The 26044-nt window shown below is 52.5% G+C and overlaps 18 non-coding genes across 18 annotated transcripts; all 18 read left to right on the top strand.

Moving 5' to 3' along the window:
* The first annotated feature begins 863 nt into the window (after window positions 1-863).
* On the top strand, window positions 864-982 carry LOC126154573 (5S ribosomal RNA). The gene has a single exon (XR_007532146.1). It is a non-coding gene; the product is annotated as a 5S ribosomal RNA (ribosomal RNA).
* Window positions 983-2275: 1293 nt separating this feature from the next.
* On the top strand, window positions 2276-2394 carry LOC126154571 (5S ribosomal RNA). The gene has a single exon (XR_007532144.1). It is a non-coding gene; the product is annotated as a 5S ribosomal RNA (ribosomal RNA).
* A 1293-nt stretch (window positions 2395-3687) lies between these two features.
* LOC126154570 (5S ribosomal RNA) lies at window positions 3688-3806 on the top strand. The gene has a single exon (XR_007532143.1). It is a non-coding gene; the product is annotated as a 5S ribosomal RNA (ribosomal RNA).
* Window positions 3807-5104: 1298 nt separating this feature from the next.
* LOC126154569 (5S ribosomal RNA) lies at window positions 5105-5223 on the top strand. Its single transcript, XR_007532142.1, has one exon. It is a non-coding gene; the product is annotated as a 5S ribosomal RNA (ribosomal RNA).
* A 1293-nt stretch (window positions 5224-6516) lies between these two features.
* Window positions 6517-6635, top strand: LOC126154568 (5S ribosomal RNA). Its single transcript, XR_007532141.1, has one exon. It is a non-coding gene; the product is annotated as a 5S ribosomal RNA (ribosomal RNA).
* A 1294-nt stretch (window positions 6636-7929) lies between these two features.
* On the top strand, window positions 7930-8048 carry LOC126154567 (5S ribosomal RNA). The gene has a single exon (XR_007532140.1). It is a non-coding gene; the product is annotated as a 5S ribosomal RNA (ribosomal RNA).
* Window positions 8049-9342: 1294 nt separating this feature from the next.
* LOC126154566 (5S ribosomal RNA) lies at window positions 9343-9461 on the top strand. Its single transcript, XR_007532139.1, has one exon. It is a non-coding gene; the product is annotated as a 5S ribosomal RNA (ribosomal RNA).
* Window positions 9462-10756: 1295 nt separating this feature from the next.
* Window positions 10757-10875, top strand: LOC126154565 (5S ribosomal RNA). The gene has a single exon (XR_007532138.1). It is a non-coding gene; the product is annotated as a 5S ribosomal RNA (ribosomal RNA).
* A 1293-nt stretch (window positions 10876-12168) lies between these two features.
* LOC126154564 (5S ribosomal RNA) lies at window positions 12169-12287 on the top strand. Its single transcript, XR_007532137.1, has one exon. It is a non-coding gene; the product is annotated as a 5S ribosomal RNA (ribosomal RNA).
* Window positions 12288-13580: 1293 nt separating this feature from the next.
* On the top strand, window positions 13581-13699 carry LOC126154563 (5S ribosomal RNA). The gene has a single exon (XR_007532136.1). It is a non-coding gene; the product is annotated as a 5S ribosomal RNA (ribosomal RNA).
* A 1293-nt stretch (window positions 13700-14992) lies between these two features.
* LOC126154562 (5S ribosomal RNA) lies at window positions 14993-15111 on the top strand. The gene has a single exon (XR_007532135.1). It is a non-coding gene; the product is annotated as a 5S ribosomal RNA (ribosomal RNA).
* Window positions 15112-16404: 1293 nt separating this feature from the next.
* On the top strand, window positions 16405-16523 carry LOC126154560 (5S ribosomal RNA). The gene has a single exon (XR_007532133.1). It is a non-coding gene; the product is annotated as a 5S ribosomal RNA (ribosomal RNA).
* A 1293-nt stretch (window positions 16524-17816) lies between these two features.
* Window positions 17817-17935, top strand: LOC126154558 (5S ribosomal RNA). The gene has a single exon (XR_007532132.1). It is a non-coding gene; the product is annotated as a 5S ribosomal RNA (ribosomal RNA).
* A 1306-nt stretch (window positions 17936-19241) lies between these two features.
* Window positions 19242-19360, top strand: LOC126154557 (5S ribosomal RNA). Its single transcript, XR_007532131.1, has one exon. It is a non-coding gene; the product is annotated as a 5S ribosomal RNA (ribosomal RNA).
* Window positions 19361-20653: 1293 nt separating this feature from the next.
* LOC126154556 (5S ribosomal RNA) lies at window positions 20654-20772 on the top strand. The gene has a single exon (XR_007532130.1). It is a non-coding gene; the product is annotated as a 5S ribosomal RNA (ribosomal RNA).
* A 1293-nt stretch (window positions 20773-22065) lies between these two features.
* On the top strand, window positions 22066-22184 carry LOC126154555 (5S ribosomal RNA). Its single transcript, XR_007532129.1, has one exon. It is a non-coding gene; the product is annotated as a 5S ribosomal RNA (ribosomal RNA).
* Window positions 22185-23477: 1293 nt separating this feature from the next.
* Window positions 23478-23596, top strand: LOC126154554 (5S ribosomal RNA). The gene has a single exon (XR_007532128.1). It is a non-coding gene; the product is annotated as a 5S ribosomal RNA (ribosomal RNA).
* A 1293-nt stretch (window positions 23597-24889) lies between these two features.
* On the top strand, window positions 24890-25008 carry LOC126154553 (5S ribosomal RNA). The gene has a single exon (XR_007532127.1). It is a non-coding gene; the product is annotated as a 5S ribosomal RNA (ribosomal RNA).
* The last annotated feature ends 1036 nt before the right edge of the window (window positions 25009-26044 follow it).

Below are 26044 nucleotides of genomic sequence, written 5' to 3'. Positions count from 1 at the left end.
ACGCTACCTTTCCGATGCGACAAAGATGTTTCCACAATGACTTAAATCTGTTGTAATAAACAAAAGATACGATATTAGGGAACTCAGTTTGAAGAAGCGTGTGCCAAGGAAGATTTCCAAAGTGTCTCTGGAAATAACAAAACAGTATTAAGCGGCAGAAATGTTCCGAAATACGTCCGGGCTTATTGTTTTGTAGCAGTGTACACGTGCAAATTTGTAAACAAAAATTCTGTGTCTTCTGTCCTTGGTTTCGCACCTTTCCATGGCACGGCACAGCGCTGCTCTAGTAGCTCCGAACGGCCGCCCACGGCGTCTCGGACACGCCGGTCAGGCCCGCGCCCGTCTCGCAGATGTTTCTCGTGCTTGTGCTGTCATATGGGCCGCGACCCGAGCGGCAGCGAGCGGCAGTCGAGCAAAGTCGGGACAAGTCGGGACGGGAGGGGGGACAGGCGCGAATGCAAATGCACCGCGCAAATTACGCATAAATCTGGAAGCGCGGCGTGTGTCAGGCAGGTGAGAAAGCTTCCGTCGGTCCAGCAGGACACTGCAACACCCCGCGCAGTGCCCCCGCCGCCCGGCCGCGCGCAAGCCCTGCGCCGGATAACAGGAACAAGGCGCGTCGCCAGTGGGTGTCGGAGGCCGCACGCACCAAACGAATGACAGGCGGTGCATCGAGCAGCTGTGTTGTGCGTCTCACCTACGTTCGGCAGTCGCCTATGAGACGCCGAGGCGAGCGCGCACTCCGCGCCACCTTCGAGGTGGAAAGACGCGCTTTGCGTCAAATGTGCCACGGAAAGCGGCGATTGCGTGTGTTGGGAGAAGAGGCGAATGCTTCCTCCGTGGTGCGGCTACAGTATAAGGACGCCAACGGCCATACCATGTTGACTACACCGGTTCTCGTCCGATCACCGAAGTTAAGCAACATCGGGCGCGGTTAGTACTTGGATGGGTGACCGCCTGGGAACACCGCGTGCTGTTGGCTCTTTCTCATTTTTTCATTTTTACGTCGCTACACCTGCCAGGCCTCTTTTCATAATAACTTTCAGGTGTCGACAAAGATGCTTCCACAAGCATTTTAAAGTACTGTATTAAACGTAAGATACGAAATTACGGTAATGAACTCGGTTTGAGTAAGAATGCGCGAAGGAAGAGTGCTAGGAACTCGTTGAAAATGACAAAACACTACCAATCGACAGATGTGTTCTTGAAATGCGCCAGAGCCTACTGTTACGCAGCAGTGCTAAATTCCGAAAAGTAACTAAATAAATAAATAAATAAAAAAAAAACCAACCGTTCTCGTGCCATCACCCAAGTTAAGCAACAACGTTAGTATTCGGATCGGCGACTGCCTGGGACCTCTGGCTGTCTTCATATTTTGCTTTCTTGTCGCCAGCCCTGCCAGCCGTCTCTTCACGCTACCTTTCCGATGCGACAAAGATGTTTCCACAATGACTTAAATCTGTTGTAATAAACAAAAGATACGATATTAGGGAACTCAGTTTGAAGAAGCGTGTGCCAAGGAAGATTTCCAAAGTGTCTCTGGAAATAACAAAACAGTATTAAGCGGCAGAAATGTTCCGAAATACGTCCGGGCTTATTGTTTTGTAGCAGTGTACACGTGCAAATTTGTAAACAAAAATTCTGTGTCTTCTGTCCTTGGTTTCGCACCTTTCCATGGCACGGCACAGCGCTGCTCTAGTAGCTCCGAACGGCCGCCCACGGCGTCTCGGACACGCCGGTCAGGCCCGCGCCCGTCTCGCAGATGTTTCTCGTGCTTGTGCTGTCATATGGGCCGCGACCCGAGCGGCAGCGAGCGGCAGTCGAGCAAAGTCGGGACAAGTCGGGACGGGAGGGGGGACAGGCGCGAATGCAAATGCACCGCGCAAATTACGCATAAATCTGGAAGCGCGGCGTGTGTCAGGCAGGTGAGAAAGCTTCCGTCGGTCCAGCAGGACACTGCAACACCCCGCGCAGTGCCCCCGCCGCCCGGCCGCGCGCAAGCCCTGCGCCGGATAACAGGAACAAGGCGCGTCGCCAGTGGGTGTCGGAGGCCGCACGCACCAAACGAATGACAGGCGGTGCATCGAGCAGCTGTGTTGTGCGTCTCACCTACGTTCGGCAGTCGCCTATGAGACGCCGAGGCGAGCGCGCACTCCGCGCCACCTTCGAGGTGGAAAGACGCGCTTTGCGTCAAATGTGCCACGGAAAGCGGCGATTGCGTGTGTTGGGAGAAGAGGCGAATGCTTCCTCCGTGGTGCGGCTACAGTATAAGGACGCCAACGGCCATACCATGTTGACTACACCGGTTCTCGTCCGATCACCGAAGTTAAGCAACATCGGGCGCGGTTAGTACTTGGATGGGTGACCGCCTGGGAACACCGCGTGCTGTTGGCTCTTTCTCATTTTTTCATTTTTACGTCGCTACACCTGCCAGGCCTCTTTTCATAATAACTTTCAGGTGTCGACAAAGATGCTTCCACAAGCATTTTAAAGTACTGTATTAAACGTAAGATACGAAATTACGGTAATGAACTCGGTTTGAGTAAGAATGCGCGAAGGAAGAGTGCTAGGAACTCGTTGAAAATGACAAAACACTACCAATCGACAGATGTGTTCTTGAAATGCGCCAGAGCCTACTGTTACGCAGCAGTGCTAAATTCCGAAAAGTAACTAAATAAATAAATAAATAAAAAAAAAACCAACCGTTCTCGTGCCATCACCCAAGTTAAGCAACAACGTTAGTATTCGGATCGGCGACTGCCTGGGACCTCTGGCTGTCTTCATATTTTGCTTTCTTGTCGCCAGCCCTGCCAGCCGTCTCTTCACGCTACCTTTCCGATGCGACAAAGATGTTTCCACAATGACTTAAATCTGTTGTAATAAACAAAAGATACGATATTAGGGAACTCAGTTTGAAGAAGCGTGTGCCAAGGAAGATTTCCAAAGTGTCTCTGGAAATAACAAAACAGTATTAAGCGGCAGAAATGTTCCGAAATACGTCCGGGCTTATTGTTTTGTAGCAGTGTACACGTGCAAATTTGTAAACAAAAATTCTGTGTCTTCTGTCCTTGGTTTCGCACCTTTCCATGGCACGGCACAGCGCTGCTCTAGTAGCTCCGAACGGCCGCCCACGGCGTCTCGGACACGCCGGTCAGGCCCGCGCCCGTCTCGCAGATGTTTCTCGTGCTTGTGCTGTCATATGGGCCGCGACCCGAGCGGCAGCGAGCGGCAGTCGAGCAAAGTCGGGACAAGTCGGGACGGGAGGGGGGACAGGCGCGAATGCAAATGCACCGCGCAAATTACGCATAAATCTGGAAGCGCGGCGTGTGTCAGGCAGGTGAGAAAGCTTCCGTCGGTCCAGCAGGACACTGCAACACCCCGCGCAGTGCCCCCGCCGCCCGGCCGCGCGCAAGCCCTGCGCCGGATAACAGGAACAAGGCGCGTCGCCAGTGGGTGTCGGAGGCCGCACGCACCAAACGAATGACAGGCGGTGCATCGAGCAGCTGTGTTGTGCGTCTCACCTACGTTCGGCAGTCGCCTATGAGACGCCGAGGCGAGCGCGCACTCCGCGCCACCTTCGAGGTGGAAAGACGCGCTTTGCGTCAAATGTGCCACGGAAAGCGGCGATTGCGTGTGTTGGGAGAAGAGGCGAATGCTTCCTCCGTGGTGCGGCTACAGTATAAGGACGCCAACGGCCATACCATGTTGACTACACCGGTTCTCGTCCGATCACCGAAGTTAAGCAACATCGGGCGCGGTTAGTACTTGGATGGGTGACCGCCTGGGAACACCGCGTGCTGTTGGCTCTTTCTCATTTTTTCATTTTTACGTCGCTACACCTGCCAGGCCTCTTTTCATAATAACTTTCAGGTGTCGACAAAGATGCTTCCACAAGCATTTTAAAGTACTGTATTAAACGTAAGATACGAAATTACGGTAATGAACTCGGTTTGAGTAAGAATGCGCGAAGGAAGAGTGCTAGGAACTCGTTGAAAATGACAAAAACACTACCAATCGACAGATGTGTTCTTGAAATGCGCCAGAGCCTACTGTTACGCAGCAGTGCTAAATTCCGAAAAAGTAACTAAATAAATAAATAAATAAAAAAAAAACCAACCGTTCTCGTGCCATCACCCAAGTTAAGCAACAACGTTAGTATTCGGATCGGCGACTGCCTGGGACCTCTGGCTGTCTTCATATTTTGCTTTCTTGTCGCCAGCCCTGCCAGCCGTCTCTTCACGCTACCTTTCCGATGCGACAAAGATGTTTCCACAATGACTTAAATCTGTTGTAATAAACAAAAGATACGATATTAGGGAACTCAGTTTGAAGAAGCGTGTGCCAAGGAAGATTTCCAAAGTGTCTCTGGAAATAACAAAACAGTATTAAGCGGCAGAAATGTTCCGAAATACGTCCGGGCTTATTGTTTTGTAGCAGTGTACACGTGCAAATTTGTAAACAAAAATTCTGTGTCTTCTGTCCTTGGTTTCGCACCTTTCCATGGCACGGCACAGCGCTGCTCTAGTAGCTCCGAACGGCCGCCCCACGGCGTCTCGGACACGCCGGTCAGGCCCGCGCCCGTCTCGCAGATGTTTCTCGTGCTTGTGCTGTCATATGGGCCGCGACCCGAGCGGCAGCGAGCGGGCAGTCGAGCAAAGTCGGGACAAGTCGGGACGGGAGGGGGGACAGGCGCGAATGCAAATGCACCGCGCAAATTACGCATAAATCTGGAAGCGCGGCGTGTGTCAGGCAGGTGAGAAAGCTTCCGTCGGTCCAGCAGGACACTGCAACACCCCGCGCAGTGCCCCCGCCGCCCGGCCGCGCGCAAGCCCTGCGCCGGATAACAGGAACAAGGCGCGTCCGCCAGTGGGTGTCGGAGGCCGCACGCACCAAACGAATGACAGGCGGTGCATCGAGCAGCTGTGTTGTGCGTCTCACCTACGTTCGGCAGTCGCCTATGAGACGCCGAGGCGAGCGCGCACTCCGCGCCACCTTCGAGGTGGAAAGACGCGCTTTGCGTCAAATGTGCCACGGAAAGCGGCGATTGCGTGTGTTGGGAGAAGAGGCGAATGCTTCCTCCGTGGTGCGGCTACAGTATAAGGACGCCAACGGCCATACCATGTTGACTACACCGGTTCTCGTCCGATCACCGAAGTTAAGCAACATCGGGCGCGGTTAGTACTTGGATGGGTGACCGCCTGGGAACACCGCGTGCTGTTGGCTCTTTCTCATTTTTTCATTTTTACGTCGCTACACCTGCCAGGCCTCTTTTCATAATAACTTTCAGGTGTCGACAAAGATGCTTCCACAAGCATTTTAAAGTACTGTATTAAACGTAAGATACGAAATTACGGTAATGAACTCGGTTTGAGTAAGAATGCGCGAAGGAAGAGTGCTAGGAACTCGTTGAAAATGACAAAACACTACCAATCGACAGATGTGTTCTTGAAATGCGCCAGAGCCTACTGTTACGCAGCAGTGCTAAATTCCGAAAAGTAACTAAATAAATAAATAAATAAAAAAAAAACCAACCGTTCTCGTGCCATCACCCAAGTTAAGCAACAACGTTAGCATTCGGATCGGCGACTGCCTGGGACCTCTGGCTGTCTTCATATTTTGCTTTCTTGTCGCCAGCCCTGCCAGCCGTCTCTTCACGCTACCTTTCCGATGCGACAAAGATGTTTCCACAATGACTTAAATCTGTTGTAATAAACAAAAGATACGATATTAGGGAACTCAGTTTGAAGAAGCGTGTGCCAAGGAAGATTTCCAAAGTGTCTCTGGAAATAACAAAACAGTATTAAGCGGCAGAAATGTTCCGAAATACGTCCGGGCTTATTGTTTTGTAGCAGTGTACACGTGCAAATTTGTAAACAAAAATTCTGTGTCTTCTGTCCTTGGTTTCGCACCTTTCCATGGCACGGCACAGCGCTGCTCTAGTAGCTCCGAACGGCCGCCCACGGCGTCTCGGACACGCCGGTCAGGCCCGCGCCCGTCTCGCAGATGTTTCTCGTGCTTGTGCTGTCATATGGGCCGCGACCCGAGCGGCAGCGAGCGGCAGTCGAGCAAAGTCGGGACAAGTCGGGACGGGAGGGGGGACAGGCGCGAATGCAAATGCACCGCGCAAATTACGCATAAATCTGGAAGCGCGGCGTGTGTCAGGCAGGTGAGAAAGCTTCCGTCGGTCCAGCAGGACACTGCAACACCCCGCGCAGTGCCCCCGCCGCCCGGCCGCGCGCAAGCCCTGCGCCGGATAACAGGAACAAGGCGCGTCGCCAGTGGGTGTCGGAGGCCGCACGCACCAAACGAATGACAGGCGGTGCATCGAGCAGCTGTGTTGTGCGTCTCACCTACGTTCGGCAGTCGCCTATGAGACGCCGAGGCGAGCGCGCACTCCGCGCCACCTTCGAGGTGGAAAGACGCGCTTTGCGTCAAATGTGCCACGGAAAGCGGCGATTGCGTGTGTTGGGAGAAGAGGCGAATGCTTCCTCCGTGGTGCGGCTACAGTATAAGGACGCCAACGGCCATACCATGTTGACTACACCGGTTCTCGTCCGATCACCGAAGTTAAGCAACATCGGGCGCGGTTAGTACTTGGATGGGTGACCGCCTGGGAACACCGCGTGCTGTTGGCTCTTTCTCATTTTTTCATTTTTACGTCGCTACACCTGCCAGGCCTCTTTTCATAATAACTTTCAGGTGTCGACAAAGATGCTTCCACAAGCATTTTAAAGTACTGTATTAAACGTAAGATACGAAATTACGGTAATGAACTCGGTTTGAGTAAGAATGCGCGAAGGAAGAGTGCTAGGAACTCGTTGAAAATGACAAAACACTACCAATCGACAGATGTGTTCTTGAAATGCGCCAGAGCCTACTGTTACGCAGCAGTGCTAAATTCCGAAAAGTAACTAAATAAATAAATAAATAAAAAAAAAACCAACCGTTCTCGTGCCATCACCCAAGTTAAGCAACAACGTTAGCATTCGGATCGGCGACTGCCTGGGACCTCTGGCTGTCTTCATATTTTGCTTTCTTGTCGCCAGCCCTGCCAGCCGTCTCTTCACGCTACCTTTCCGATGCGACAAAGATGTTTCCACAATGACTTAAATCTGTTGTAATAAACAAAAGATACGATATTAGGGAACTCAGTTTGAAGAAGCGTGTGCCAAGGAAGATTTCCAAAGTGTCTCTGGAAATAACAAAACAGTATTAAGCGGCAGAAATGTTCCGAAATACGTCCGGGCTTATTGTTTTGTAGCAGTGTACACGTGCAAATTTGTAAACAAAAATTCTGTGTCTTCTGTCCTTGGTTTCGCACCTTTCCATGGCACGGCACAGCGCTGCTCTAGTAGCTCCGAACGGCCGCCCACGGCGTCTCGGACACGCCGGTCAGGCCCGCGCCCGTCTCGCAGATGTTTCTCGTGCTTGTGCTGTCATATGGGCCGCGACCCGAGCGGCAGCGAGCGGCAGTCGAGCAAAGTCGGGACAAGTCGGGACGGGAGGGGGGGACAGGCGCGAATGCAAATGCACCGCGCAAATTACGCATAAATCTGGAAGCGCGGCGTGTGTCAGGCAGGTGAGAAAGCTTCCGTCGGTCCAGCAGGACACTGCAACACCCCGCGCAGTGCCCCCGCCGCCCGGCCGCGCGCAAGCCCTGCGCCGGATAACAGGAACAAGGCGCGTCGCCAGTGGGTGTCGGAGGCCGCACGCACCAAACGAATGACAGGCGGTGCATCGAGCAGCTGTGTTGTGCGTCTCACCTACGTTCGGCAGTCGCCTATGAGACGCCGAGGCGAGCGCGCACTCCGCGCCACCTTCGAGGTGGAAAGACGCGCTTTGCGTCAAATGTGCCACGGAAAGCGGCGATTGCGTGTGTTGGGAGAAGAGGCGAATGCTTCCTCCGTGGTGCGGCTACAGTATAAGGACGCCAACGGCCATACCATGTTGACTACACCGGTTCTCGTCCGATCACCGAAGTTAAGCAACATCGGGCGCGGTTAGTACTTGGATGGGTGACCGCCTGGGAACACCGCGTGCTGTTGGCTCTTTCTCATTTTTTCATTTTTACGTCGCTACACCTGCCAGGCCTCTTTTCATAATAACTTTCAGGTGTCGACAAAGATGCTTCCACAAGCATTTTAAAGTACTGTATTAAACGTAAGATACGAAATTACGGTAATGAACTCGGTTTGAGTAAGAATGCGCGAAGGAAGAGTGCTAGGAACTCGTTGAAAATGACAAAACACTACCAATCGACAGATGTGTTCTTGAAATGCGCCAGAGCCTACTGTTACGCAGCAGTGCTAAATTCCGAAAAGTAACTAAATAAATAAATAAATAAAAAAAAAACCAACCGTTCTCGTGCCATCACCCAAGTTAAGCAACAACGTTAGTATTCGGATCGGCGACTGCCTGGGACCTCTGGCTGTCTTCATATTTTGCTTTCTTGTCGCCAGCCCTGCCAGCCGTCTCTTCACGCTACCTTTCCGATGCGACAAAGATGTTTCCACAATGACTTAAATCTGTTGTAATAAACAAAAGATACGATATTAGGGAACTCAGTTTGAAGAAGCGTGTGCCAAGGAAGATTTCCAAAGTGTCTCTGGAAATAACAAAACAGTATTAAGCGGCAGAAATGTTCCGAAATACGTCCGGGCTTATTGTTTTGTAGCAGTGTACACGTGCAAATTTGTAAACAAAAATTCTGTGTCTTCTGTCCTTGGTTTCGCACCTTTCCATGGCACGGCACAGCGCTGCTCTAGTAGCTCCGAACGGCCGCCCACGGCGTCTCGGACACGCCGGTCAGGCCCGCGCCCGTCTCGCAGATGTTTCTCGTGCTTGTGCTGTCATATGGGCCGCGACCCGAGCGGCAGCGAGCGGCAGTCGAGCAAAGTCGGGACAAGTCGGGACGGGAGGGGGGGACAGGCGCGAATGCAAATGCACCGCGCAAATTACGCATAAATCTGGAAGCGCGGCGTGTGTCAGGCAGGTGAGAAAGCTTCCGTCGGTCCAGCAGGACACTGCAACACCCCGCGCAGTGCCCCCGCCGCCCGGCCGCGCGCAAGCCCTGCGCCGGATAACAGGAACAAGGCGCGTCGCCAGTGGGTGTCGGAGGCCGCACGCACCAAACGAATGACAGGCGGTGCATCGAGCAGCTGTGTTGTGCGTCTCACCTACGTTCGGCAGTCGCCTATGAGACGCCGAGGCGAGCGCGCACTCCGCGCCACCTTCGAGGTGGAAAGACGCGCTTTGCGTCAAATGTGCCACGGAAAGCGGCGATTGCGTGTGTTGGGAGAAGAGGCGAATGCTTCCTCCGTGGTGCGGCTACAGTATAAGGACGCCAACGGCCATACCATGTTGACTACACCGGTTCTCGTCCGATCACCGAAGTTAAGCAACATCGGGCGCGGTTAGTACTTGGATGGGTGACCGCCTGGGAACACCGCGTGCTGTTGGCTCTTTCTCATTTTTTCATTTTTACGTCGCTACACCTGCCAGGCCTCTTTTCATAATAACTTTCAGGTGTCGACAAAGATGCTTCCACAAGCATTTTAAAGTACTGTATTAAACGTAAGATACGAAATTACGGTAATGAACTCGGTTTGAGTAAGAATGCGCGAAGGAAGAGTGCTAGGAACTCGTTGAAAATGACAAAACACTACCAATCGACAGATGTGTTCTTGAAATGCGCCAGAGCCTACTGTTACGCAGCAGTGCTAAATTCCGAAAAGTAACTAAATAAATAAATAAATAAAAAAAAAACCAACCGTTCTCGTGCCATCACCCAAGTTAAGCAACAACGTTAGCATTCGGATCGGCGACTGCCTGGGACCTCTGGCTGTCTTCATATTTTGCTTTCTTGTCGCCAGCCCTGCCAGCCGTCTCTTCACGCTACCTTTCCGATGCGACAAAGATGTTTCCACAATGACTTAAATCTGTTGTAATAAACAAAAGATACGATATTAGGGAACTCAGTTTGAAGAAGCGTGTGCCAAGGAAGATTTCCAAAGTGTCTCTGGAAATAACAAAACAGTATTAAGCGGCAGAAATGTTCCGAAATACGTCCGGGCTTATTGTTTTGTAGCAGTGTACACGTGCAAATTTGTAAACAAAAATTCTGTGTCTTCTGTCCTTGGTTTCGCACCTTTCCATGGCACGGCACAGCGCTGCTCTAGTAGCTCCGAACGGCCGCCCACGGCGTCTCGGACACGCCGGTCAGGCCCGCGCCCGTCTCGCAGATGTTTCTCGTGCTTGTGCTGTCATATGGGCCGCGACCCGAGCGGCAGCGAGCGGCAGTCGAGCAAAGTCGGGACAAGTCGGGACGGGAGGGGGGACAGGCGCGAATGCAAATGCACCGCGCAAATTACGCATAAATCTGGAAGCGCGGCGTGTGTCAGGCAGGTGAGAAAGCTTCCGTCGGTCCAGCAGGACACTGCAACACCCCGCGCAGTGCCCCCGCCGCCCGGCCGCGCGCAAGCCCTGCGCCGGATAACAGGAACAAGGCGCGTCGCCAGTGGGTGTCGGAGGCCGCACGCACCAAACGAATGACAGGCGGTGCATCGAGCAGCTGTGTTGTGCGTCTCACCTACGTTCGGCAGTCGCCTATGAGACGCCGAGGCGAGCGCGCGCACTCCGCGCCACCTTCGAGGTGGAAAGACGCGCTTTGCGTCAAATGTGCCACGGAAAGCGGCGATTGCGTGTGTTGGGAGAAGAGGCGAATGCTTCCTCCGTGGTGCGGCTACAGTATAAGGACGCCAACGGCCATACCATGTTGACTACACCGGTTCTCGTCCGATCACCGAAGTTAAGCAACATCGGGCGCGGTTAGTACTTGGATGGGTGACCGCCTGGGAACACCGCGTGCTGTTGGCTCTTTCTCATTTTTTCATTTTTACGTCGCTACACCTGCCAGGCCTCTTTTCATAATAACTTTCAGGTGTCGACAAAGATGCTTCCACAAGCATTTTAAAGTACTGTATTAAACGTAAGATACGAAATTACGGTAATGAACTCGGTTTGAGTAAGAATGCGCGAAGGAAGAGTGCTAGGAACTCGTTGAAAATGACAAAACACTACCAATCGACAGATGTGTTCTTGAAATGCGCCAGAGCCTACTGTTACGCAGCAGTGCTAAATTCCGAAAAGTAACTAAATAAATAAATAAATAAAAAAAAAACCAACCGTTCTCGTGCCATCACCCAAGTTAAGCAACAACGTTAGCATTCGGATCGGCGACTGCCTGGGACCTCTGGCTGTCTTCATATTTTGCTTTCTTGTCGCCAGCCCTGCCAGCCGTCTCTTCACGCTACCTTTCCGATGCGACAAAGATGTTTCCACAATGACTTAAATCTGTTGTAATAAACAAAAGATACGATATTAGGGAACTCAGTTTGAAGAAGCGTGTGCCAAGGAAGATTTCCAAAGTGTCTCTGGAAATAACAAAACAGTATTAAGCGGCAGAAATGTTCCGAAATACGTCCGGGCTTATTGTTTTGTAGCAGTGTACACGTGCAAATTTGTAAACAAAAATTCTGTGTCTTCTGTCCTTGGTTTCGCACCTTTCCATGGCACGGCACAGCGCTGCTCTAGTAGCTCCGAACGGCCGCCCACGGCGTCTCGGACACGCCGGTCAGGCCCGCGCCCGTCTCGCAGATGTTTCTCGTGCTTGTGCTGTCATATGGGCCGCGACCCGAGCGGCAGCGAGCGGCAGTCGAGCAAAGTCGGGACAAGTCGGGACGGGAGGGGGGACAGGCGCGAATGCAAATGCACCGCGCAAATTACGCATAAATCTGGAAGCGCGGCGTGTGTCAGGCAGGTGAGAAAGCTTCCGTCGGTCCAGCAGGACACTGCAACACCCCGCGCAGTGCCCCCGCCGCCCGGCCGCGCGCAAGCCCTGCGCCGGATAACAGGAACAAGGCGCGTCGCCAGTGGGTGTCGGAGGCCGCACGCACCAAACGAATGACAGGCGGTGCATCGAGCAGCTGTGTTGTGCGTCTCACCTACGTTCGGCAGTCGCCTATGAGACGCCGAGGCGAGCGCGCACTCCGCGCCACCTTCGAGGTGGAAAGACGCGCTTTGCGTCAAATGTGCCACGGAAAGCGGCGATTGCGTGTGTTGGGAGAAGAGGCGAATGCTTCCTCCGTGGTGCGGCTACAGTATAAGGACGCCAACGGCCATACCATGTTGACTACACCGGTTCTCGTCCGATCACCGAAGTTAAGCAACATCGGGCGCGGTTAGTACTTGGATGGGTGACCGCCTGGGAACACCGCGTGCTGTTGGCTCTTTCTCATTTTTTCATTTTTACGTCGCTACACCTGCCAGGCCTCTTTTCATAATAACTTTCAGGTGTCGACAAAGATGCTTCCACAAGCATTTTAAAGTACTGTATTAAACGTAAGATACGAAATTACGGTAATGAACTCGGTTTGAGTAAGAATGCGCGAAGGAAGAGTGCTAGGAACTCGTTGAAAATGACAAAACACTACCAATCGACAGATGTGTTCTTGAAATGCGCCAGAGCCTACTGTTACGCAGCAGTGCTAAATTCCGAAAAGTAACTAAATAAATAAATAAATAAAAAAAAAACCAACCGTTCTCGTGCCATCACCCAAGTTAAGCAACAACGTTAGTATTCGGATCGGCGACTGCCTGGGACCTCTGGCTGTCTTCATATTTTGCTTTCTTGTCGCCAGCCCTGCCAGCCGTCTCTTCACGCTACCTTTCCGATGCGACAAAGATGTTTCCACAATGACTTAAATCTGTTGTAATAAACAAAAGATACGATATTAGGGAACTCAGTTTGAAGAAGCGTGTGCCAAGGAAGATTTCCAAAGTGTCTCTGGAAATAACAAAACAGTATTAAGCGGCAGAAATGTTCCGAAATACGTCCGGGCTTATTGTTTTGTAGCAGTGTACACGTGCAAATTTGTAAACAAAAATTCTGTGTCTTCTGTCCTTGGTTTCGCACCTTTCCATGGCACGGCACAGCGCTGCTCTAGTAGCTCCGAACGGCCGCCCACGGCGTCTCGGACACGCCGGTCAGGCCCGCGCCCGTCTCGCAGATGTTTCTCGTGCTTGTGCTGTCATATGGGCCGCGACCCGAGCGGCAGCGAGCGGCAGTCGAGCAAAGTCGGGACAAGTCGGGACGGGAGGGGGGACAGGCGCGAATGCAAATGCACCGCGCAAATTACGCATAAATCTGGAAGCGCGGCGTGTGTCAGGCAGGTGAGAAAGCTTCCGTCGGTCCAGCAGGACACTGCAACACCCCGCGCAGTGCCCCCGCCGCCCGGCCGCGCGCAAGCCCTGCGCCGGATAACAGGAACAAGGCGCGTCGCCAGTGGGTGTCGGAGGCCGCACGCACCAAACGAATGACAGGCGGTGCATCGAGCAGCTGTGTTGTGCGTCTCACCTACGTTCGGCAGTCGCCTATGAGACGCCGAGGCGAGCGCGCACTCCGCGCCACCTTCGAGGTGGAAAGACGCGCTTTGCGTCAAATGTGCCACGGAAAGCGGCGATTGCGTGTGTTGGGAGAAGAGGCGAATGCTTCCTCCGTGGTGCGGCTACAGTATAAGGACGCCAACGGCCATACCATGTTGACTACACCGGTTCTCGTCCGATCACCGAAGTTAAGCAACATCGGGCGCGGTTAGTACTTGGATGGGTGACCGCCTGGGAACACCGCGTGCTGTTGGCTCTTTCTCATTTTTTCATTTTTACGTCGCTACACCTGCCAGGCCTCTTTTCATAATAACTTTCAGGTGTCGACAAAGATGCTTCCACAAGCATTTTAAAGTACTGTATTAAACGTAAGATACGAAATTACGGTAATGAACTCGGTTTGAGTAAGAATGCGCGAAGGAAGAGTGCTAGGAACTCGTTGAAAATGACAAAACACTACCAATCGACAGATGTGTTCTTGAAATGCGCCAGAGCCTACTGTTACGCAGCAGTGCTAAATTCCGAAAAGTAACTAAATAAATAAATAAATAAAAAAAAAACCAACCGTTCTCGTGCCATCACCCAAGTTAAGCAACAACGTTAGCATTCGGATCGGCGACTGCCTGGGACCTCTGGCTGTCTTCATATTTTGCTTTCTTGTCGCCAGCCCTGCCAGCCGTCTCTTCACGCTACCTTTCCGATGCGACAAAGATGTTTCCACAATGACTTAAATCTGTTGTAATAAACAAAAGATACGATATTAGGGAACTCAGTTTGAAGAAGCGTGTGCCAAGGAAGATTTCCAAAGTGTCTCTGGAAATAACAAAACAGTATTAAGCGGCAGAAATGTTCCGAAATACGTCCGGGCTTATTGTTTTGTAGCAGTGTACACGTGCAAATTTGTAAACAAAAATTCTGTGTCTTCTGTCCTTGGTTTCGCACCTTTCCATGGCACGGCACAGCGCTGCTCTAGTAGCTCCGAACGGCCGCCCACGGCGTCTCGGACACGCCGGTCAGGCCCGCGCCCGTCTCGCAGATGTTTCTCGTGCTTGTGCTGTCATATGGGCCGCGACCCGAGCGGCAGCGAGCGGCAGTCGAGCAAAGTCGGGACAAGTCGGGACGGGAGGGGGGACAGGCGCGAATGCAAATGCACCGCGCAAATTACGCATAAATCTGGAAGCGCGGCGTGTGTCAGGCAGGTGAGAAAGCTTCCGTCGGTCCAGCAGGACACTGCAACACCCCGCGCAGTGCCCCCGCCGCCCGGCCGCGCGCAAGCCCTGCGCCGGATAACAGGAACAAGGCGCGTCGCCAGTGGGTGTCGGAGGCCGCACGCACCAAACGAATGACAGGCGGTGCATCGAGCAGCTGTGTTGTGCGTCTCACCTACGTTCGGCAGTCGCCTATGAGACGCCGAGGCGAGCGCGCACTCCGCGCCACCTTCGAGGTGGAAAGACGCGCTTTGCGTCAAATGTGCCACGGAAAGCGGCGATTGCGTGTGTTGGGAGAAGAGGCGAATGCTTCCTCCGTGGTGCGGCTACAGTATAAGGACGCCAACGGCCATACCATGTTGACTACACCGGTTCTCGTCCGATCACCGAAGTTAAGCAACATCGGGCGCGGTTAGTACTTGGATGGGTGACCGCCTGGGAACACCGCGTGCTGTTGGCTCTTTCTCATTTTTTCATTTTTACGTCGCTACACCTGCCAGGCCTCTTTTCATAATAACTTTCAGGTGTCGACAAAGATGCTTCCACAAGCATTTTAAAGTACTGTATTAAACGTAAGATACGAAATTACGGTAATGAACTCGGTTTGAGTAAGAATGCGCGAAGGAAGAGTGCTAGGAACTCGTTGAAAATGACAAAACACTACCAATCGACAGATGTGTTCTTGAAATGCGCCAGAGCCTACTGTTACGCAGCAGTGCTAAATTCCGAAAAGTAACTAAATAAATAAATAAATAAAAAAAAAACCAACCGTTCTCGTGCCATCACCCAAGTTAAGCAACAACGTTAGTATTCGGATCGGCGACTGCCTGGGACCTCTGGCTGTCTTCATATTTTGCTTTCTTGTCGCCAGCCCTGCCAGCCGTCTCTTCACGCTACCTTTCCGATGCGACAAAGATGTTTCCACAATGACTTAAATCTGTTGTAATAAACAAAAGATACGATATTAGGGAACTCAGTTTGAAGAAGCGTGTGCCAAGGAAGATTTCCAAAGTGTCTCTGGAAATAACAAAACAGTATTAAGCGGCAGAAATGTTCCGAAATACGTCCGGGCTTATTGTTTTGTAGCAGTGTACACGTGCAAATTTGTAAACAAAAATTCTGTGTCTTCTGTCCTTGGTTTCGCACCTTTCCATGGCACGGCACAGCGCTGCTCTAGTAGCTCCGAACGGCCGCCCACGGCGTCTCGGACACGCCGGTCAGGCCCGCGCCCGTCTCGCAGATGTTTCTCGTGCTTGTGCTGTCATATGGGCCGCGACCCGAGCGGCAGCGAGCGGCAGTCGAGCAAAGTCGGGACAAGTCGGGACGGGAGGGGGGACAGGCGCGAATGCAAATGCACCGCGCAAATTACGCATAAATCTGGAAGCGCGGCGTGTGTCAGGCAGGTGAGAAAGCTTCCGTCGGTCCAGCAGGACACTGCAACACCCCGCGCAGTGCCCCCGCCGCCCGGCCGCGCGCAAGCCCTGCGCCGGATAACAGGAACAAGGCGCGTCGCCAGTGGGTGTCGGAGGCCGCACGCATCAAACGAATGACAGGCGGTGCATCGAGCAGCTGTGTTGTGCGTCTCACCTACGTTCGGCAGTCGCCTATGAGACGCCGAGGCGAGCGCGCACTCCGCGCCACCTTCGAGGTGGAAAGACGCGCTTTGCGTCAAATGTGCCACGGAAAGCGGCGATTGCGTGTGTTGGGAGAAGAGGCGAATGCTTCCTCCGTGGTGCGGCTACAGTATAAGGACGCCAACGGCCATACCATGTTGACTACACCGGTTCTCGTCCGATCACCGAAGTTAAGCAACATCGGGCGCGGTTAGTACTTGGATGGGTGACCGCCTGGGAACACCGCGTGCTGTTGGCTCTTTCTCATTTTTTCATTTTTACGTCGCTACACCTGCCAGGCCTCTTTTCATAATAACTTTCAGGTGTCGACAAAGATGCTTCCACAAGCATTTTAAAGTACTGTATTAAACGTAAGATACGAAATTACGGTAATGAACTCGGTTTGAGTAAGAATGCGCGAAGGAAGAGTGCTAGGAACTCGTTGAAAATGACAAAACACTACCAATCGACAGATGTGTTCTTGAAATGCGCCAGAGCCTACTGTTACGCAGCAGTGCTAAATTCCGAAAAGTAACTAAATAAATAAATAAATAAAAAAAAAACCAACCGTTCTCGTGCCATCACCCAAGTTAAGCAACAACGTTAGCATTCGGATCGGCGACTGCCTGGGACCTCTGGCTGTCTTCATATTTTGCTTTCTTGTCGCCAGCCCTGCCAGCCGTCTCTTCACGCTACCTTTCCGATGCGACAAAGATGTTTCCACAATGACTTAAATCTGTTGTAATAAACAAAAGATACGATATTAGGGAACTCAGTTTGAAGAAGCGTGTGCCAAGGAAGATTTCCAAAGTGTCTCTGGAAATAACAAAACAGTATTAAGCGGCAGAAATGTTCCGAAATACGTCCGGGCTTATTGTTTTGTAGCAGTGTACACGTGCAAATTTGTAAACAAAAATTCTGTGTCTTCTGTCCTTGGTTTCGCACCTTTCCATGGCACGGCACAGCGCTGCTCTAGTAGCTCCGAACGGCCGCCCACGGCGTCTCGGACACGCCGGTCAGGCCCGCGCCCGTCTCGCAGATGTTTCTCGTGCTTGTGCTGTCATATGGGCCGCGACCCGAGCGGCAGCGAGCGGCAGTCGAGCAAAGTCGGGACAAGTCGGGACGGGAGGGGGGACAGGCGCGAATGCAAATGCACCGCGCAAATTACGCATAAATCTGGAAGCGCGGCGTGTGTCAGGCAGGTGAGAAAGCTTCCGTCGGTCCAGCAGGACACTGCAACACCCCGCGCAGTGCCCCCGCCGCCCGGCCGCGCGCAAGCCCTGCGCCGGATAACAGGAACAAGGCGCGTCGCCAGTGGGTGTCGGAGGCCGCACGCACCAAACGAATGACAGGCGGTGCATCGAGCAGCTGTGTTGTGCGTCTCACCTACGTTCGGCAGTCGCCTATGAGACGCCGAGGCGAGCGCGCACTCCGCGCCACCTTCGAGGTGGAAAGACGCGCTTTGCGTCAAATGTGCCACGGAAAGCGGCGATTGCGTGTGTTGGGAGAAGAGGCGAATGCTTCCTCCGTGGTGCGGCTACAGTATAAGGACGCCAACGGCCATACCATGTTGACTACACCGGTTCTCGTCCGATCACCGAAGTTAAGCAACATCGGGCGCGGTTAGTACTTGGATGGGTGACCGCCTGGGAACACCGCGTGCTGTTGGCTCTTTCTCATTTTTTCATTTTTACGTCGCTACACCTGCCCGCTACACCTGCCAGGCCTCTTTTCATAATAACTTTCAGGTGTCGACAAAGATGCTTCCACAAGCATTTTAAAGTACTGTATTAAACGTAAGATACGAAATTACGGTAATGAACTCGGTTTGAGTAAGAATGCGCGAAGGAAGAGTGCTAGGAACTCGTTGAAAATGACAAAACACTACCAATCGACAGATGTGTTCTTGAAATGCGCCAGAGCCTACTGTTACGCAGCAGTGCTAAATTCCGAAAAGTAACTAAATAAATAAATAAATAAAAAAAAAACCAACCGTTCTCGTGCCATCACCCAAGTTAAGCAACAACGTTAGTATTCGGATCGGCGACTGCCTGGGACCTCTGGCTGTCTTCATATTTTGCTTTCTTGTCGCCAGCCCTGCCAGCCGTCTCTTCACGCTACCTTTCCGATGCGACAAAGATGTTTCCACAATGACTTAAATCTGTTGTAATAAACAAAAGATACGATATTAGGGAACTCAGTTTGAAGAAGCGTGTGCCAAGGAAGATTTCCAAAGTGTCTCTGGAAATAACAAAACAGTATTAAGCGGCAGAAATGTTCCGAAATACGTCCGGGCTTATTGTTTTGTAGCAGTGTACACGTGCAAATTTGTAAACAAAAATTCTGTGTCTTCTGTCCTTGGTTTCGCACCTTTCCATGGCACGGCACAGCGCTGCTCTAGTAGCTCCGAACGGCCGCCCACGGCGTCTCGGACACGCCGGTCAGGCCCGCGCCCGTCTCGCAGATGTTTCTCGTGCTTGTGCTGTCATATGGGCCGCGACCCGAGCGGCAGCGAGCGGCAGTCGAGCAAAGTCGGGACAAGTCGGGACGGGAGGGGGGACAGGCGCGAATGCAAATGCACCGCGCAAATTACGCATAAATCTGGAAGCGCGGCGTGTGTCAGGCAGGTGAGAAAGCTTCCGTCGGTCCAGCAGGACACTGCAACACCCCGCGCAGTGCCCCCGCCGCCCGGCCGCGCGCAAGCCCTGCGCCGGATAACAGGAACAAGGCGCGTCGCCAGTGGGTGTCGGAGGCCGCACGCACCAAACGAATGACAGGCGGTGCATCGAGCAGCTGTGTTGTGCGTCTCACCTACGTTCGGCAGTCGCCTATGAGACGCCGAGGCGAGCGCGCACTCCGCGCCACCTTCGAGGTGGAAAGACGCGCTTTGCGTCAAATGTGCCACGGAAAGCGGCGATTGCGTGTGTTGGGAGAAGAGGCGAATGCTTCCTCCGTGGTGCGGCTACAGTATAAGGACGCCAACGGCCATACCATGTTGACTACACCGGTTCTCGTCCGATCACCGAAGTTAAGCAACATCGGGCGCGGTTAGTACTTGGATGGGTGACCGCCTGGGAACACCGCGTGCTGTTGGCTCTTTCTCATTTTTTCATTTTTACGTCGCTACACCTGCCAGGCCTCTTTTCATAATAACTTTCAGGTGTCGACAAAGATGCTTCCACAAGCATTTTAAAGTACTGTATTAAACGTAAGATACGAAATTACGGTAATGAACTCGGTTTGAGTAAGAATGCGCGAAGGAAGAGTGCTAGGAACTCGTTGAAAATGACAAAACACTACCAATCGACAGATGTGTTCTTGAAATGCGCCAGAGCCTACTGTTACGCAGCAGTGCTAAATTCCGAAAAGTAACTAAATAAATAAATAAATAAAAAAAAAACCAACCGTTCTCGTGCCATCACCCAAGTTAAGCAACAACGTTAGTATTCGGATCGGCGACTGCCTGGGACCTCTGGCTGTCTTCATATTTTGCTTTCTTGTCGCCAGCCCTGCCAGCCGTCTCTTCACGCTACCTTTCCGATGCGACAAAGATGTTTCCACAATGACTTAAATCTGTTGTAATAAACAAAAGATACGATATTAGGGAACTCAGTTTGAAGAAGCGTGTGCCAAGGAAGATTTCCAAAGTGTCTCTGGAAATAACAAAACAGTATTAAGCGGCAGAAATGTTCCGAAATACGTCCGGGCTTATTGTTTTGTAGCAGTGTACACGTGCAAATTTGTAAACAAAAATTCTGTGTCTTCTGTCCTTGGTTTCGCACCTTTCCATGGCACGGCACAGCGCTGCTCTAGTAGCTCCGAACGGCCGCCCACGGCGTCTCGGACACGCCGGTCAGGCCCGCGCCCGTCTCGCAGATGTTTCTCGTGCTTGTGCTGTCATATGGGCCGCGACCCGAGCGGCAGCGAGCGGCAGTCGAGCAAAGTCGGGACAAGTCGGGACGGGAGGGGGGACAGGCGCGAATGCAAATGCACCGCGCAAATTACGCATAAATCTGGAAGCGCGGCGTGTGTCAGGCAGGTGAGAAAGCTTCCGTCGGTCCAGCAGGACACTGCAACACCCCGCGCAGTGCCCCCGCCGCCCGGCCGCGCGCAAGCCCTGCGCCGGATAACAGGAACAAGGCGCGTCGCCAGTGGGTGTCGGAGGCCGCACGCACCAAACGAATGACAGGCGGTGCATCGAGCAGCTGTGTTGTGCGTCTCACCTACGTTCGGCAGTCGCCTATGAGACGCCGAGGCGAGCGCGCACTCCGCGCCACCTTCGAGGTGGAAAGACGCGCTTTGCGTCAAATGTGCCACGGAAAGCGGCGATTGCGTGTGTTGGGAGAAGAGGCGAATGCTTCCTCCGTGGTGCGGCTACAGTATAAGGACGCCAACGGCCATACCATGTTGACTACACCGGTTCTCGTCCGATCACCGAAGTTAAGCAACATCGGGCGCGGTTAGTACTTGGATGGGTGACCGCCTGGGAACACCGCGTGCTGTTGGCTCTTTCTCATTTTTTCATTTTTACGTCGCTACACCTGCCAGGCCTCTTTTCATAATAACTTTCAGGTGTCGACAAAGATGCTTCCACAAGCATTTTAAAGTACTGTATTAAACGTAAGATACGAAATTACGGTAATGAACTCGGTTTGAGTAAGAATGCGCGAAGGAAGAGTGCTAGGAACTCGTTGAAAATGACAAAACACTACCAATCGACAGATGTGTTCTTGAAATGCGCCAGAGCCTACTGTTACGCAGCAGTGCTAAATTCCGAAAAGTAACTAAATAAATAAATAAATAAAAAAAAAACCAACCGTTCTCGTGCCATCACCCAAGTTAAGCAACAACGTTAGCATTCGGATCGGCGACTGCCTGGGACCTCTGGCTGTCTTCATATTTTGCTTTCTTGTCGCCAGCCCTGCCAGCCGTCTCTTCACGCTACCTTTCCGATGCGACAAAGATGTTTCCACAATGACTTAAATCTGTTGTAATAAACAAAAGATACGATATTAGGGAACTCAGTTTGAAGAAGCGTGTGCCAAGGAAGATTTCCAAAGTGTCTCTGGAAATAACAAAACAGTATTAAGCGGCAGAAATGTTCCGAAATACGTCCGGGCTTATTGTTTTGTAGCAGTGTACACGTGCAAATTTGTAAACAAAAATTCTGTGTCTTCTGTCCTTGGTTTCGCACCTTTCCATGGCACGGCACAGCGCTGCTCTAGTAGCTCCGAACGGCCGCCCACGGCGTCTCGGACACGCCGGTCAGGCCCGCGCCCGTCTCGCAGATGTTTCTCGTGCTTGTGCTGTCATATGGGCCGCGACCCGAGCGGCAGCGAGCGGCAGTCGAGCAAAGTCGGGACAAGTCGGGACGGGAGGGGGGACAGGCGCGAATGCAAATGCACCGCGCAAATTACGCATAAATCTGGAAGCGCGGCGTGTGTCAGGCAGGTGAGAAAGCTTCCGTCGGTCCAGCAGGACACTGCAACACCCCGCGCAGTGCCCCCGCCGCCCGGCCGCGCGCAAGCCCTGCGCCGGATAACAGGAACAAGGCGCGTCGCCAGTGGGTGTCGGAGGCCGCACGCACCAAACGAATGACAGGCGGTGCATCGAGCAGCTGTGTTGTGCGTCTCACCTACGTTCGGCAGTCGCCTATGAGACGCCGAGGCGAGCGCGCACTCCGCGCCACCTTCGAGGTGGAAAGACGCGCTTTGCGTCAAATGTGCCACGGAAAGCGGCGATTGCGTGTGTTGGGAGAAGAGGCGAATGCTTCCTCCGTGGTGCGGCTACAGTATAAGGACGCCAACGGCCATACCATGTTGACTACACCGGTTCTCGTCCGATCACCGAAGTTAAGCAACATCGGGCGCGGTTAGTACTTGGATGGGTGACCGCCTGGGAACACCGCGTGCTGTTGGCTCTTTCTCATTTTTTCATTTTTACGTCGCTACACCTGCCAGGCCTCTTTTCATAATAACTTTCAGGTGTCGACAAAGATGCTTCCACAAGCATTTTAAAGTACTGTATTAAACGTAAGATACGAAATTACGGTAATGAACTCGGTTTGAGTAAGAATGCGCGAAGGAAGAGTGCTAGGAACTCGTTGAAAATGACAAAACACTACCAATCGACAGATGTGTTCTTGAAATGCGCCAGAGCCTACTGTTACGCAGCAGTGCTAAATTCCGAAAAGTAACTAAATAAATAAATAAATAAAAAAAAAACCAACCGTTCTCGTGCCATCACCCAAGTTAAGCAACAACGTTAGTATTCGGATCGGCGACTGCCTGGGACCTCTGGCTGTCTTCATATTTTGCTTTCTTGTCGCCAGCCCTGCCAGCCGTCTCTTCACGCTACCTTTCCGATGCGACAAAGATGTTTCCACAATGACTTAAATCTGTTGTAATAAACAAAAGATACGATATTAGGGAACTCAGTTTGAAGAAGCGTGTGCCAAGGAAGATTTCCAAAGTGTCTCTGGAAATAACAAAACAGTATTAAGCGGCAGAAATGTTCCGAAATACGTCCGGGCTTATTGTTTTGTAGCAGTGTACACGTGCAAATTTGTAAACAAAAATTCTGTGTCTTCTGTCCTTGGTTTCGCACCTTTCCATGGCACGGCACAGCGCTGCTCTAGTAGCTCCGAACGGCCGCCCACGGCGTCTCGGACACGCCGGTCAGGCCCGCGCCCGTCTCGCAGATGTTTCTCGTGCTTGTGCTGTCATATGGGCCGCGACCCGAGCGGCAGCGAGCGGCAGTCGAGCAAAGTCGGGACAAGTCGGGACGGGAGGGGGGACAGGCGCGAATGCAAATGCACCGCGCAAATTACGCATAAATCTGGAAGCGCGGCGTGTGTCAGGCAGGTGAGAAAGCTTCCGTCGGTCCAGCAGGACACTGCAACACCCCGCGCAGTGCCCCCGCCGCCCGGCCGCGCGCAAGCCCTGCGCCGGATAACAGGAACAAGGCGCGTCGCCAGTGGGTGTCGGAGGCCGCACGCACCAAACGAATGACAGGCGGTGCATCGAGCAGCTGTGTTGTGCGTCTCACCTACGTTCGGCAGTCGCCTATGAGACGCCGAGGCGAGCGCGCACTCCGCGCCACCTTCGAGGTGGAAAGACGCGCTTTGCGTCAAATGTGCCACGGAAAGCGGCGATTGCGTGTGTTGGGAGAAGAGGCGAATGCTTCCTCCGTGGTGCGGCTACAGTATAAGGACGCCAACGGCCATACCATGTTGACTACACCGGTTCTCGTCCGATCACCGAAGTTAAGCAACATCGGGCGCGGTTAGTACTTGGATGGGTGACCGCCTGGGAACACCGCGTGCTGTTGGCTCTTTCTCATTTTTTCATTTTTACGTCGCTACACCTGCCAGGCCTCTTTTCATAATAACTTTCAGGTGTCGACAAAGATGCTTCCACAAGCATTTTAAAGTACTGTATTAAACGTAAGATACGAAATTACGGTAATGAACTCGGTTTGAGTAAGAATGCGCGAAGGAAGAGTGCTAGGAACTCGTTGAAAATGACAAAACACTACCAATCGACAGATGTGTTCTTGAAATGCGCCAGAGCCTACTGTTACGCAGCAGTGCTAAATTCCGAAAAGTAACTAAATAAATAAATAAATAAAAAAAAAACCAACCGTTCTCGTGCCATCACCCAAGTTAAGCAACAACGTTAGTATTCGGATCGGCGACTGCCTGGGACCTCTGGCTGTCTTCATATTTTGCTTTCTTGTCGCCAGCCCTGCCAGCCGTCTCTTCACGCTACCTTTCCGATGCGACAAAGATGTTTCCACAATGACTTAAATCTGTTGTAATAAACAAAAGATACGATATTAGGGAACTCAGTTTGAAGAAGCGTGTGCCAAGGAAGATTTCCAAAGTGTCTCTGGAAATAACAAAACAGTATTAAGCGGCAGAAATGTTCCGAAATACGTCCGGGCTTATTGTTTTGTAGCAGTGTACACGTGCAAATTTGTAAACAAAAATTCTGTGTCTTCTGTCCTTGGTTTCGCACCTTTCCATGGCACGGCACAGCGCTGCTCTAGTAGCTCCGAACGGCCGCCCACGGCGTCTCGGACACGCCGGTCAGGCCCGCGCCCGTCTCGCAGATGTTTCTCGTGCTTGTGCTGTCATATGGGCCGCGACCCGAGCGGCAGCGAGCGGCAGTCGAGCAAAGTCGGGACAAGTCGGGACGGGAGGGGGGACAGGCGCGAATGCAAATGCACCGCGCAAATTACGCATAAATCTGGAAGCGCGGCGTGTGTCAGGCAGGTGAGAAAGCTTCCGTCGGTCCAGCAGGACACTGCAACACCCCGCGCAGTGCCCCCGCCGCCCGGCCGCGCGCAAGCCCTGCGCCGGATAACAGGAACAAGGCGCGTCGCCAGTGGGTGTCGGAGGCCGCACGCACCAAACGAATGACAGGCGGTGCATCGAGCAGCTGTGTTGTGCGTCTCACCTACGTTCGGCAGTCGCCTATGAGACGCCGAGGCGAGCGCGCACTCCGCGCCACCTTCGAGGTGGAAAGACGCGCTTTGCGTCAAATGTGCCACGGAAAGCGGCGATTGCGTGTGTTGGGAGAAGAGGCGAATGCTTCCTCCGTGGTGCGGCTACAGTATAAGGACGCCAACGGCCATACCATGTTGACTACACCGGTTCTCGTCCGATCACCGAAGTTAAGCAACATCGGGCGCGGTTAGTACTTGGATGGGTGACCGCCTGGGAACACCGCGTGCTGTTGGCTCTTTCTCATTTTTTCATTTTTACGTCGCTACACCTGCCAGGCCTCTTTTCATAATAACTTTCAGGTGTCGACAAAGATGCTTCCACAAGCATTTTAAAGTACTGTATTAAACGTAAGATACGAAATTACGGTAATGAACTCGGTTTGAGTAAGAATGCGCGAAGGAAGAGTGCTAGGAACTCGTTGAAAATGACAAAACACTACCAATCGACAGATGTGTTCTTGAAATGCGCCAGAGCCTACTGTTACGCAGCAGTGCTAAATTCCGAAAAGTAACTAAATAAATAAATAAATAAAAAAAAAACCAACCGTTCTCGTGCCATCACCCAAGTTAAGCAACAACGTTAGTATTCGGATCGGCGACTGCCTGGGACCTCTGGCTGTCTTCATATTTTGCTTTCTTGTCGCCAGCCCTGCCAGCCGTCTCTTCACGCTACCTTTCCGATGCGACAAAGATGTTTCCACAATGACTTAAATCTGTTGTAATAAACAAAAGATACGATATTAGGGAACTCAGTTTGAAGAAGCGTGTGCCAAGGAAGATTTCCAAAGTGTCTCTGGAAATAACAAAACAGTATTAAGCGGCAGAAATGTTCCGAAATACGTCCGGGCTTATTGTTTTGTAGCAGTGTACACGTGCAAATTTGTAAACAAAAATTCTGTGTCTTCTGTCCTTGGTTTCGCACCTTTCCATGGCACGGCACAGCGCTGCTCTAGTAGCTCCGAACGGCCGCCCACGGCGTCTCGGACACGCCGGTCAGGCCCGCGCCCGTCTCGCAGATGTTTCTCGTGCTTGTGCTGTCATATGGGCCGCGACCCGAGCGGCAGCGAGCGGCAGTCGAGCAAAGTCGGGACAAGTCGGGACGGGAGGGGGGACAGGCGCGAATGCAAATGCACCGCGCAAATTACGCATAAATCTGGAAGCGCGGCGTGTGTCAGGCAGGTGAGAAAGCTTCCGTCGGTCCAGCAGGACACTGCAACACCCCGCGCAGTGCCCCCGCCGCCCGGCCGCGCGCAAGCCCTGCGCCGGATAACA

This window comes from Schistocerca cancellata, unplaced genomic scaffold (assembly GCF_023864275.1).
Source record: "Schistocerca cancellata isolate TAMUIC-IGC-003103 unplaced genomic scaffold, iqSchCanc2.1 HiC_scaffold_1093, whole genome shotgun sequence".
In the NCBI taxonomy this organism is placed as follows: Eukaryota; Metazoa; Arthropoda; class Insecta; order Orthoptera; family Acrididae; genus Schistocerca; species Schistocerca cancellata.
Note: the sequence above shows the minus strand (reverse complement) of the source record. Positions and strands in the feature narration are given on the sequence as shown.